This window comes from Chrysemys picta, chromosome 7 (genome assembly GCF_011386835.1).
Source record: "Chrysemys picta bellii isolate R12L10 chromosome 7, ASM1138683v2, whole genome shotgun sequence".
NCBI lineage: Eukaryota > Metazoa > Chordata > Testudines > Emydidae > Chrysemys > Chrysemys picta.
In genome coordinates, this window is record NC_088797.1 from 4906201 (window position 1) to 4918350 (window position 12150).

Consider the following 12150-nt stretch of genomic DNA (forward strand, 5'->3'; position numbering starts at 1 on the left):
GAGGCAGCCTCTCTCTGCCCTCCTTCTCTCCCTTCTTGTCCACCTATCTTCCATGGGCCACCTCCTCAACCCTTTTTAGCAGGGGCCACAGCCTGCAGGTAACTGGGCTGGAGTGCTACTCTGCTCCCCCGAGCCTGCCCAGCACTGCTCTGTCCAAGGTGCTACCTCCTTCCCTCAGGAGCCAGTCCTCCTCCCTTACTAGTCAGGGATAGACTGCCCTCTCCTTTCCTAGGCAGCCTTTATATAGGGCCCAGCCCAGCCCTGATTGGCTGCCTCTTTCTTTGCCCTGATTGGCTCTCCACTGGCCTTTGATGATTGGCTGCTGGTCTGCGCAGCCTCTCTGGCCTGTTCCAGCCTTTTTTCTCATGGAGTGGGGCAGCTGCCCACTACAAGGAGTAATGTCAGTGTACAGTGGAGAGCAAGCCGAGGATACCTTTACTGGCGACGAGTTTGCATGCTCCAACAATTAACTTACCAAGTGAGGCCCTTTTCCCTGAAAGACAAACCTCAGGCTAGGAGCTCAGGCACTATCACTATTTTTAGTTCATTTTTGATATATAGAAGTTTTTGTTCCCCTGGGGCCGCCCAGCTGGGTGTTGGAAAGTGGAAATGAATGGCCACATCAGTCTAACATCAGAAGCATCATTCCAAGACATTGCCGATCTGTGTATTCATGTTCACTGGCTTTGGGGCCAATCACTCCTTTTTTAAAAATGTAAAGAATTACATATTTTTTTTCTTTTTTGCTCCATCATCCAGTGCAGGGCTCCAGCCCAAAGCTGATAGCACCACTTACATCCTATTTTGAGGCCCATAGTGGGACTTAAGTCAGAGTTAAACAGTGCAGAGGCCTTGGGTGGACCCCCCTCTACAAGGATGAATTTCAGCCTGTGGGATCTGTCCAGCAGAAAATTGCATCTTCAGGTATATAGCCCAGCTCTGCATCCATAGATCTCTCCCTCCTGCAAACAGTTCTCTCTCTTAGGAAGCAGCTGCCCAACGCTGCTATGTGATGACCTTCTACTGCTCCTTCTCCAGAGATGGAAGCACATGCTCTGCCCCACCCAATTGCAAACATTGAAAGGTGCCGGGGAAGCAGTGTTTTTTAGGGGTCTGTCTACACTCCAGTTGGCGGGGGGTGACGGCAGCCGATGTAGACATACCTGAGCTAGCTTGGATCTAAATCAGCGCTCGCTGGGGTATGTCAACACCTGCTTCAGTCACACCTCCAGAGTGGAGTGTGGACACCCCCAAAGTTGTACTACCTTAAGTATGTAGCAGCAGTTGTCCATCGCTGGCGATGACGATATTGTTGCAATTCTCATCTCTGGCTGCGCATAGGACTCCGAAGTCTGATCCCTGATGCACAGAGTTGGCCGCACTGAGGCCATGGGAAGTCCGTATCCATGATGTTTGATGATGCCGCTCTGTGGCACCTTTCACGGGCAGCCTGGAGACGATTTTGTCAGTCCTGTTCGAACCTGTCGCATGCTGATCTTGTCAGAGAGCAACACTAAGTCCTGTTCTGAGCCGTTTGCCTGAGATTGATGCCAGCCCACTGGAGACCGATCTTCAGATTATTTTTGAGGCGCTTATGCGGACGATCCTTCTTCCTTTTGCCCTGCCTCAGCTCCCCATACAGGATCTGTTTTGGGAGGCGGTGGTCTTCCATTCTGATGACATGTCCGGTCACCTAAGTTACGCTCTCAGTAGCATTTCCTCGGTGCTGGTTGTGTTTGCTCTCTCAAAGACCTTTATATCGGTCACTCTGTCCTGCCAGCGAAAGCTCATTGGTGAGCAGAGGGAGCGCATGTGAAATTACTCAAGCTGTTGAATGTGCCGGCTATAAAGAGTCCATGTCTCAGAACCACACAGGAGAGATATTAGGACCCCTGCGCTGTACGGGGGGATTAGGAAGGGGTAGTACCCCTGTCGGAGGAACGCGCCGTGCTCCTTAGGGAGTAGTTCACCCACTTTGGTCCCCTACACCCAGCTCTTTAAGTATATGCTCAATGAGGAATGCAGTGCAACACCCCCTAGTGTGGATGCTGTGATGCTGGCATAAATCTGCTTACACTAGTATAACTCATTTCTATATGGAAAGGGGAATAAGTTCAACCAGTATATGGCACCTTTAAACTGGTGTCACTCAACCACACTAGGGTTTGTACTGGTGTGGTATATTGGTGAAAATCATCCCCCTAACTGTAGTAGTTACAGCAGTACAAAAACTGCGTGTAGGTCTGCATGCTTCCCCTGATAGTCTCCCATGTGGGGGAAATCAGCCAAATATCCAGCGGGCAGTAATTAAGCAGGGAAGAGTCACAAAGAGCCCCCACACAAGGAAGGCACGGGGTCTCCTTCTCCATTGCCTTGGGGGGTTGTGGAATCTCCATCATTGGAGATTTTTAAGAGCAGGTTGGACAAATACCTGTCAGGGATGGTCTAGATAATACTTAGTCCTGCCTTGAGTGCAGGGGACTGGACTAGATGACCTCTCGAGGTCCCTTCCAGTCCTATGATTCTATGATTGTCCTTCACCATGGGCAGCCTCTGACACCAGTGCCACGTGATGCAAAAACAAACCAGAGGCAGTTGACTGGTGCCGTTTTGGTAGCTGGGGAGTGGAGGGAGCTGTATATTTCTATGCAGGCCGATGGAGCTATGTTGCTTGACACCAGCTGAGGATCTAGCCCATAATGTTTTAGGCATGCTCTGGTAATGGGCGACACCAGCTGACACTGCTGGAGAACCAGCCCTCCATTTCATTTGCTGTGTAGCAGGTGACCTCTGCTCCTAAAACGCTAGTCACCACACAGGCAAAACATACACGTTTTTCATGATCAGATGCTGAACCAATAAACCAATTTCAGTCTAAAAGGAGCACACTATGTGTGCTTAACATGTAGACAAGGGAAAACATGCAACTGCTTCTCTGCTTTAATATGTTCACTGCTATTCTTCATATTCCTAAGGATCTCAGGCAAGACTTCTGATCCACCACAATAAGCAGAGCATGAAAATTAGGTTTGGGCTTGAATTTTATCCATGACATTAACTCTGCCTCCTTCCTTCTCTTCTCCTGCAGGGTAAAATCCTAGTGCTAAAGGAAAAGTCACTGCTAATACTTTGGATGTGGGTTTTTTCTCCTTCCACTCAAATCTGTGCAAGGTGCATTTCAGAAATAGAAGAGATTTATAGTCCAGAGCTCTGATGCAATACTGCTTAACCCCATCAGTTCCCTTGCAACATTTAGGGCTAGATGGTCACTTGGCATTCTATCCTGAGTCACAATTCTCTTCTCTGGTTCCTGCCTCACTCGAGGGGAAAGTTATCTGCTACCAGCACTGTTCGTGGTTGTAGATAAAGCTAAAATATAGGATATGGCGTGTTCCCTAGTCAGTCTCTGTTTGACTGATTGTCCTACATTTGCCAGAATACCACATGGTATAAACAGATGCCTAGCAGCCAGCAAAAACAAGGGCTGGGTAAGGAAAAAAAAGAGTTGAACCTTTTTGTATACAGAGACTGGATTCTGAGAACCATGACCTGAGTTTTTTTACTAGAATATTTTACTCCTGACCCCATTTGATAATAAGATGAAGAGTGGGATTTAATATCATTGCCCTAAATTCAGTTTGTTTTTCTTTTTAACTAGATGAGTTCTAGTGGGGTTCAGTTTCTTATGATTTAATAATTAAAAATGATTTATTTTTAAAAAGTCTAAGTTTGGAGACAGGGGCCCCAGAATTCCCTCCAAAGTCTTCTGTTGGAGGTGGCCTCTCCTCTCTCTCTCTCTCTCTCTCTCTCTCTCTCTCTCACACACACACACACACACACACACACACACACACACACACACACACACAGTGTTCAGCCCGCAAATCTCATAGGGTCACATGGAAATCATGTGCTTCCACACCAAGTCCAAGACTTCCTGAGGCTATCCCCCACTCCCTGGCAGCCAGTCTCCACTGGACTTAACTCAGAGGGCTGGGTCTTCTCTGCCAGCTGTCCACAAAACAATTTTAAAGGGTCAATATGTGTGAAATTGAAGTCTCTCAGCAAACAGCTCGGTTACTGAGAGTTTGCCCTCCCAATTCCCCCAAACCAAGAGCTGCAAGGGAGAATGGAACCTCTTCCCCAGTGAGAGGAACTGCACTTTCTACAGCAATGAAGGCATCTCTGGGTCATCGCTGTCAGGAACCACTCCCTAGCACCCCTCTCCAGAGACAGCCTCCTTTGCTTCCGCACCACCACACAGGGTTTAAAAAAAACAGAGAAAATGGACTGTCTGGGACCTGCCTACCTCCCCTATGCACGAGGATAACCTCAGCCCTCAGGCAGGATCAGCTCCCACCCCAGGACAGGGAGATGACTGAGGACAGAGGGTTGCAAAACACAGGAGTCCGGGAGCCTGATCACCTTTAAGAAATTCTGCAAAACCTTTCACTGTGATGAATCTCTTCCACCATAACCAGAATGACATTCACACCATCAGCCGTTTCTCCCCCACCCCTCACACCCCAAAGGAGACCCTAGTCCAAGCAGTGCTTTCTACAAACCAATGAGGGAGAAGAAACAAAGACTCCCTGAAGCTCAGAAGGGAATTTGCTGTTGCCAATCTATTTTCTGTGGAAAATGCCCAGGCACTAGGTACAAAGCCCTTTGCTAGACTGGTTATTTACACAGCCTCTCCAGCAGCTCCACCATTCCCTACCATGCAGGCTGATTGCTTTTGTTGTTCTTTTCATTTGGGGAGGAGGGTGTTACAGAGTGGGTTGACTTGCTTTCTACACAGGCTGGATGGCTGTGTGGTTAACACCCATTGCCCGTATGTCCCAGAATGACACGGGACAGAACGTAGGCGTTGGTGTCCACCTGGAGATCTTTTACTTTCTGAGCTTTCTGAAAGTGTCATCACAACACCCACAACCGTCATGCATTCTTGTTTTGCATTTTATCCCCAAGTCAGGGGAGGTGATTTTCCATATAATTGTCCAAAGCCCTAAGGACAGTTTCCTCCACTTTCCACCCCTCAGTCCTGGACGGTTATTCACACACTTACCACTGAGCTGGCAGAGGCCAGTAGGCCTTGCAGAGACTGCTGATGCTTCTCCTTCATTCCTGCTGAGACACACAAAATCTTGCGATCTGAGCACGCCCATCACCAATGACCTTCGCCCACTCAATGTGCAAGAGTCCAGCAATCTGACCTGATCTTTAGTAAGATTCAGGATGCGGCCTCTGAGACGTCAGGCTTGCCCTGTATTGCCTCTAGAGTCATTAAAAATGTCTTTAATAACATTTTTCATTAAATAAAGAGATAATCCTTAAACAATTCCGCTTGAGCAGACACCTCCTTTGAAAGATAAGCTCTCATAACCGCAAGAGCCCCACGACTGACTATATCAAATGGATGCCAAATGCTGCCAAGCCTTCCGCACCCCAGGCAGCTAATTAATTTCCCACATCAGCCCAGCAGGAGGCCATGCATGGCGCACCGGGCATGGCACATTTTGGATTTGGACACATGTGCGTGCAGCTCACACTGCCAATGATGGGAACTGAACCATAGCTACAAAGGAGAAACTTGGCACTCTACCATGAGCCATCTGACCTATTCAACAGCTCAGATAATAGCTTCTTGTTCTTCCGTCATTTAACACCTCCTCCGAACAATATTTCGGAGTCTGCTTATATTGCTTTGTGGTTTTTACAATGTATCAAATGTAAGAAGTGCATGAGCTACAATAGTTACAATATGCAGACGAGTCTACATTTAATCTTTGCAGCAGCTAACTGCAAAATGTAGGGTCAGAAGAGCTCAGCTCCCATTGGCTTCCCCACTGATTTCAATTGCACTTGTGGCTGCTAAAGCTACCCACCTTGGATAGCTTTTCTGCAGAAATAGAACCCAGGACCTCCAGAGCTCACAGCGTGAGCTAAAGGAATAGCTCGGGGGAGCAACAGAGTCATAAATCTCTTTTGTGATTTGATCACTAGAGGGGGACAAAACCCCAGCGGGGTAGCATGAGATACATCAGTTGTTAGTGGGAGCTACTGAGTGTTGAGGACATTAGACAATCAGGCCATTAACACGGTGGGCTCAGGGTTTCAGAACGGCTGGGCACCCACAACTAAGTGAAATCAGCAGGACCTTCAGGTGTTCAGCACCTCTGAAAACTCAGGCCTTTGGTGCCTTCTGAAATTAACAGTGACTCGGGATTGTGGGGATGGATGTGGCTTTTGGGGGAAGCAGATTATTCAGAGACCATATCAAACCAAAGCATATCAGGCATTCATGGGTGAAGCTTAAATCATACAGTGGTCACTTCTGAAACATCAACCGTGGCAAGCAGTTACCACGTAATGGCTGTGTCTCAGATTTCCCATGGGTGGAGAACAGCGAATGATTAGGGACCCAATTGCCCCTTCCTGTGGGAAAATCCATAGGAGGGGGCCAGGAGGGAGGAAATCTCTGAAACATCCCCCCACACATTGTATTAGTGTGTGCGTGGTTTGCCCCTCCCTGCTCCAGAGGACTGTGGGACATGCCCACACCCCACCCCAGGTCTGACAACCATAGAGATCAGCAGGGGGACATGGATGGATTATCCACACAGAAGCTCTGTGCCTCCACAGCAGTTGTGACCGTACTCCTTGGCAGCATGGACTCTCCTGATTTGTACCTGCCCCTGGAGTCCCACTATTGTAAGGGGAGGGTACAGAAAAGTGATTCAGCCTATTGCCTGGCCACTCCTCCCTGGACCCACCCGTCCCCTCATCCTGATTACTTGATTGGCAGAACAGCTTCCACAGGAGAACTGATCCCCTTCCACAAGGGAACAGGAGACCAATGCAGTGTGCTCAGTATATGGATCTGAGGGGCGTGATTGGGCCTTGTAGTTTCCACCACTGACTGGGGGCTGGTAAATGTGGCTTGTTAATGACATTCACCACGCAAACCATATGGGAAACAGCTCGCATGGTTATGAGAGGAGTTGCTGAGACAAAGAGACACAATTTCTTTAAGCACTTCTACCATGAGCCAATGTACAAAACCAGAGATGATCGCAGCCCGATGGCATTTCAAAATCTATTGCTGTGTATACCAGGCTAGCCATCTATTGTCTCCTAATCCAGGAGGTGCGAATTAAAAATGCTAGTTAACATCAACTTTAAACAGCAGCAAAATATTGTCATCTATTAAATAGTGGTCAATTAACTGTGCATGAATAATAAAATACGTTCTGGCTTACGAGGAACATAAATGACTCCGATTTTTGGAAAACTTCTTTTCAGAACTGCACATGTAGCTGCTCCTTTTGCAATCAAAATAATTAAATTTCTTAGGCTTACAATCACATTTTCCTAACAATTAGTTTACAGCAGACTTGGTTCTCCTGATGAGCACATTACAACAGCGCCATAGACATCCATAAAAAGTCCCTAAATATGAATGTCTCCACTAGCCAGACCAGATTGTCCCAGGAAAACATTTTGATTTTCTGTTTCCGTTTGCACATAGATTTACACACTCATCTGAGCCATTAGTATTATTTAGTTCAATAATACCGGGCCTGATTCTGGTCGCACCTTCGTTGATGTAAGTCAGGAGTACCTACACTGATGTCAATGGAGTTAATCTGGTATGAAACGGAGGCAGGCGAATTGGGTGTTTTTAAGACTCTCTTGTTGTGTTGGATAGCCCAGATGCTTGACTGGAGCTCAGCAAGGGATTCCCAAAGATGGCTTTCAGGCACTTTTGAGTTCCTTTGGATCTTGGGCAGGGTGTGTGCCAGTCAAGTCCCATGACATAACTTAGAGAAACTTTAAGGCTGCTCTAACTTGCAACAGCAAACCACAGCCTGAAGGAGCCAATATAGCAGCCAACAACCCAAGATATAGGGCAGCTCTGACCACACCCTCTTTTCCCCCAGCTGTGCTCCACAAACACCTGCTTCTGAGGGGCTCCATTCTTTTTCTGTAACACTTGTGCTTCCTTGTCCCTGCCGTTTCCTAGTGTATGTGATATCCTCATGTGCCTGCCAAGTGCAGCGTGATGGTGGGCAGAGAAGTCAAATTCCCCTAAATCCCTGGGAAATTCTTCCAGAAGACACCAGGCGCTAAAACCAGTTCCAAATTGCTTTGCCATGTGGAGGGGCCAGGCAGAATGATGAGGTCTAGGTCATGGTCCTTACCCAGAAAGAAGGGCTTACATCAGAGCTTGATGCAGAGCGAAGAAGTCACTGCAAGATGTCTGAGTGAGTGGTGGAGATGTAGACAGTGACCACCCCGTGAGCCAGAGAAATCTTGGCACAACAATTAAAGTATTCGGAGCTTGCCTTTTATTTAGAGCACGAGGGTCTGGCAAGATCATCAGTGCAGTACGGCCTACCCCATGTTTTCAAAAATTGTGAGTCACACCTCCAAAAATCATGACATTTAAAAAAAAACTCACGATTTTTAAGCCAAAGAATAAATGTTGGGGTCCTTCTGATTTGCATTCTGATGTTTGAGCCCTTAGTGGGCCAGGCTATCAAGCTGGCACCACACCCTCTTGTCTCAAATGACAAGTGCTTTCCCAGTCTATCTCCTTTTAGCTCCAAATGTCTTTAATGATGTGAATCATTTTGCCTTTCTTTTATTTTTCATCCTTTCACATTAATCAAACTGCGTGTGTGGCAAAACACTGCATCATGCACATGACCACTCACCACAACAGCTTACAACGAGACAGTGATCATTAAGCACCTATTCCTAGCGAAGAGCGGTTACCCAGCCGAGAAAGAGTAACGTCACTGCAGCGGGGCTTTGGAGCTGACTGGGAAAGGTGGTGGACATGGAAGCAGAGGTTGGTGTGAAAGCATTCTCACTGAACACAAAGGAGTTAGCAAGGTGTAACATGCAAGCAGCAGTGATAAAGACACAACGATCTTCCTTGGGAATGAACGAGCGGCTCATGGAAATTGATGATCCAAGCCACAGTCAGCTGTTGATGAGGTCCAAGGAAATGTCATTTACCAAATTGGTGATGCGGTGGGGGGGGGGAATCTTTAAAGAAACCCACCCCTCCTGAGAGTTTCTAATTGTTTGCTTTTGTGCATGTGATTTCTAGAGAATCATGCCCAGTGCATTGGCAAGGGATGTCACACCTTCTTCTAGCAGGCTTCCAGTCAGGTCGCACTCGAATGCTGACCTGGCCAGGGGCTGGCACAGCTCTGCACTGTATCAATGGGGAGCTCAGAAGGGGCTGTGCCATCGGTGGCAGGATCCGCTCTGAGCTCCCTGGCATGCAGGGCTGGGTGCTGCTTTCTACTGCCTGTACGTCTGGCCCCACCTCCTTTTGGTGACTCACAACATTCGGCCATCACAGCGCAGCTGCTGCACGGAGAGCTGAGGGGTAGGAGCTTCTTGTGACCTTCCCCTCAACTTTTATTTCCACTCCTGGAATAGCCAGGCACAATCGGGTCCCCTTTCTTGAATGACGTAATCCTGCAAAATCCACGCTGCATCAGCCACCTGGTGAGCCACTCAGCTACCTTATGATGGCTAGGGAGCCGGTTCAATCCCATGCCTCCATCACTAGAATAATGGCAAACCTAGGCTCCAATCCAGCCACCACTCCAGTAGCTCTTCTCCCATGACTCAGTCAGACTACTCAGGGGAGTCTGTGTTTGCAGGCTCAAGGCCTTAATCTGATTCAGTGGCACACCTGGTGCTGTGTGCAAGCCTGGTGCAGTGAATTGATGTTGGCAACCGTGACTGGGGCTCCGAGACGCTACATAATACAAAGAATTAATAATAAGTTTGCCTTTTGCTAGCTGCAAACTGGGTTGTGCACATTGCTGGTGGTGAACAAGTCATACACAATAATACTTGGCTGTTAAATGACTGTGTTGCTTAAGTGATTGTCTAGAATGTTTTCCTGTTGTGTACTACGTTTATTTCCAGAGAAATTCAGGAAGTAAAGGCATCTTTTTATTAAATGAATTAGTGAGGATATAGTTAATGGGCGAGCTAGTGACGTTACAAGATCTAATGTAAAGGAAAGGAAGATACCCATAAAGTTACTGTTCTAGCTCATCTGCCAACGTCAGAGGGCTGTATTCAGATTCTCCGGAGGCCCCTTCCTTCCCAAGAGAGTCTATGAGTGGATTGTGAGTGTTGTAGAGTACACTGATTTGCTGCAGCAAGAGAGGACTTCCCACAGGTTCTCCCAACGAGGCAGAGAGAGATCTTTTAATGCCAAAGGCAGAAACACTCCCCTCTGTTGTTCTTAAATGTTGGGAGTTTTTTTTCTGTTTAGCTTCTCAGTCAAGATTGACCTGAACAGTAAACGTACAGCTTGAGTGTGAACCGCATCAGCATCCATCTTTCATGCAACACATCCTTTCATTGTGATTAAAGAGCTGTTCTGTAAAACATGCACTTCACTTATGGCGACCCCGTGTATTTGGGTTCGAGAATACAGATGCAGTCCTGTTCCAACTGCTATGCCTGGGAGCCAGCGACAGAATATAAAAATAGCTTTTGCTGTCAGCATGGTTTTTTCTTATTTGTATTCCAAGTATCATCACTTTGGCAGGCACAGGAAGCTCTTCTTGTTTGCATTTTATTTTGCCTGCAGAAAATTTATAGTTCAAATGACTTCCCTGTATGCTTCATCAGGCTAATTGGATGACAAATTGCTTGAACTACATAGCAGAGACCTCAGACAAACAGAAAATTATAACAGAAGAAAAAAAATTTACATGTATGATTTTGGTCGGAGTGAAAGATTTTTGTTCGGTAGCTACCTTTAATTAATTATTTTGCCGGGCTTTGATGCAAAGAGTTGTGAAATGGAAATCAAGTTATTTATTCTGGTTACTGGGATCTATAGACTCAGAGGATGTGTCCTTCAGTGAGACAAAGCCTTAAAAATGTCACCCATCCTTAACCACGGGAAAACAACTCCATGTTCTATTTTGATCTGCAACGTCCTACTTCCACTGTAGCCTCAGAAAGCACCAAAGAAGAGCTTTATATCATGTTATCTTGTTGATAGTGTTCGATGATTTGATGCTGCTCAGCACTGGGAGTTTAATAAACACTGCAAGAGTTGTTTGTATTTTTGGATGGAAGATAGCAGCAGTATTTTTCGTCTTTCTTGTCGTGCTGGCTGACCTTGCCTGGAGCGATATAGAGCAAAAATGATACATTGCCCCAGTTTGGAATGAGCCTTCACACTGACTAAATGTTAGCATTTGGGCTTTCAGCTGCCCTTGGAAACACGTTTACTCTTAATTTCTATTTAATATTAATTTTCTGATATTTTCTACAACAAAGATTCCTTTTTTGGTCTGCTATTTATGTTACAGACAGAATTGTGGCACCATCTTCTGGATGAGTCTTTAGACAATTAAAAAAGTAAATCCTAACAAAAGATCTTTCTGTCTCATTCCTAACAATGAGAAGGGCTTGAATAGTCATTAAATGCACTCTCCTGATTACAGTAGACTTCAGATAATTTAATTATGTAGTCCATTCTGGAAACAGTGCTAAGAGCTATAGTCAAAACACTTGATTACTGAATGTTATCCCAAGGGAACAAAAGTGTTTTGCTTGTGAAAAGCTACTTTCAAACCTTTCACAACGCGGCTCATAGGAAGAACTTCTTAAATATTAAACAATGAGCCATTTTCTTCCTGGGATAATGTGATAGTGGCTCAGTAAAACATGTACTATCTTATCATTATACCAAAATGAATATTTGTATTGCTTTTTGGCTGACTATAGTTAACTCAAAAGTTTTTTTTTTATTGTGGTGGACAAAACTTTAGCCACTAATAAAGACAGTACACCGAAGGCATCTGCCTACATTGAAGTCAACAGAGTTACATCCAATTACAACAGGGATAATAAAGTATAACATAGATTCTTCTGTATATCTTGAAGTCAGTGGAGCTATGTTATCTTACACTAGTTGAAGCAACTTCCCTGTATTTGTCTGGTTAATAAGACAAGGCTGTATATGGACTGTCAACTTTTGACTGAGGAGCGTGGTAGTAAGCAATGTAAATAGCTAACTGATTGAATTAATAAACTGTGTGGATTGTTTGCTATTTTGTACATAGGCTCAGTAGGACTGGTATAAAAAAGTTT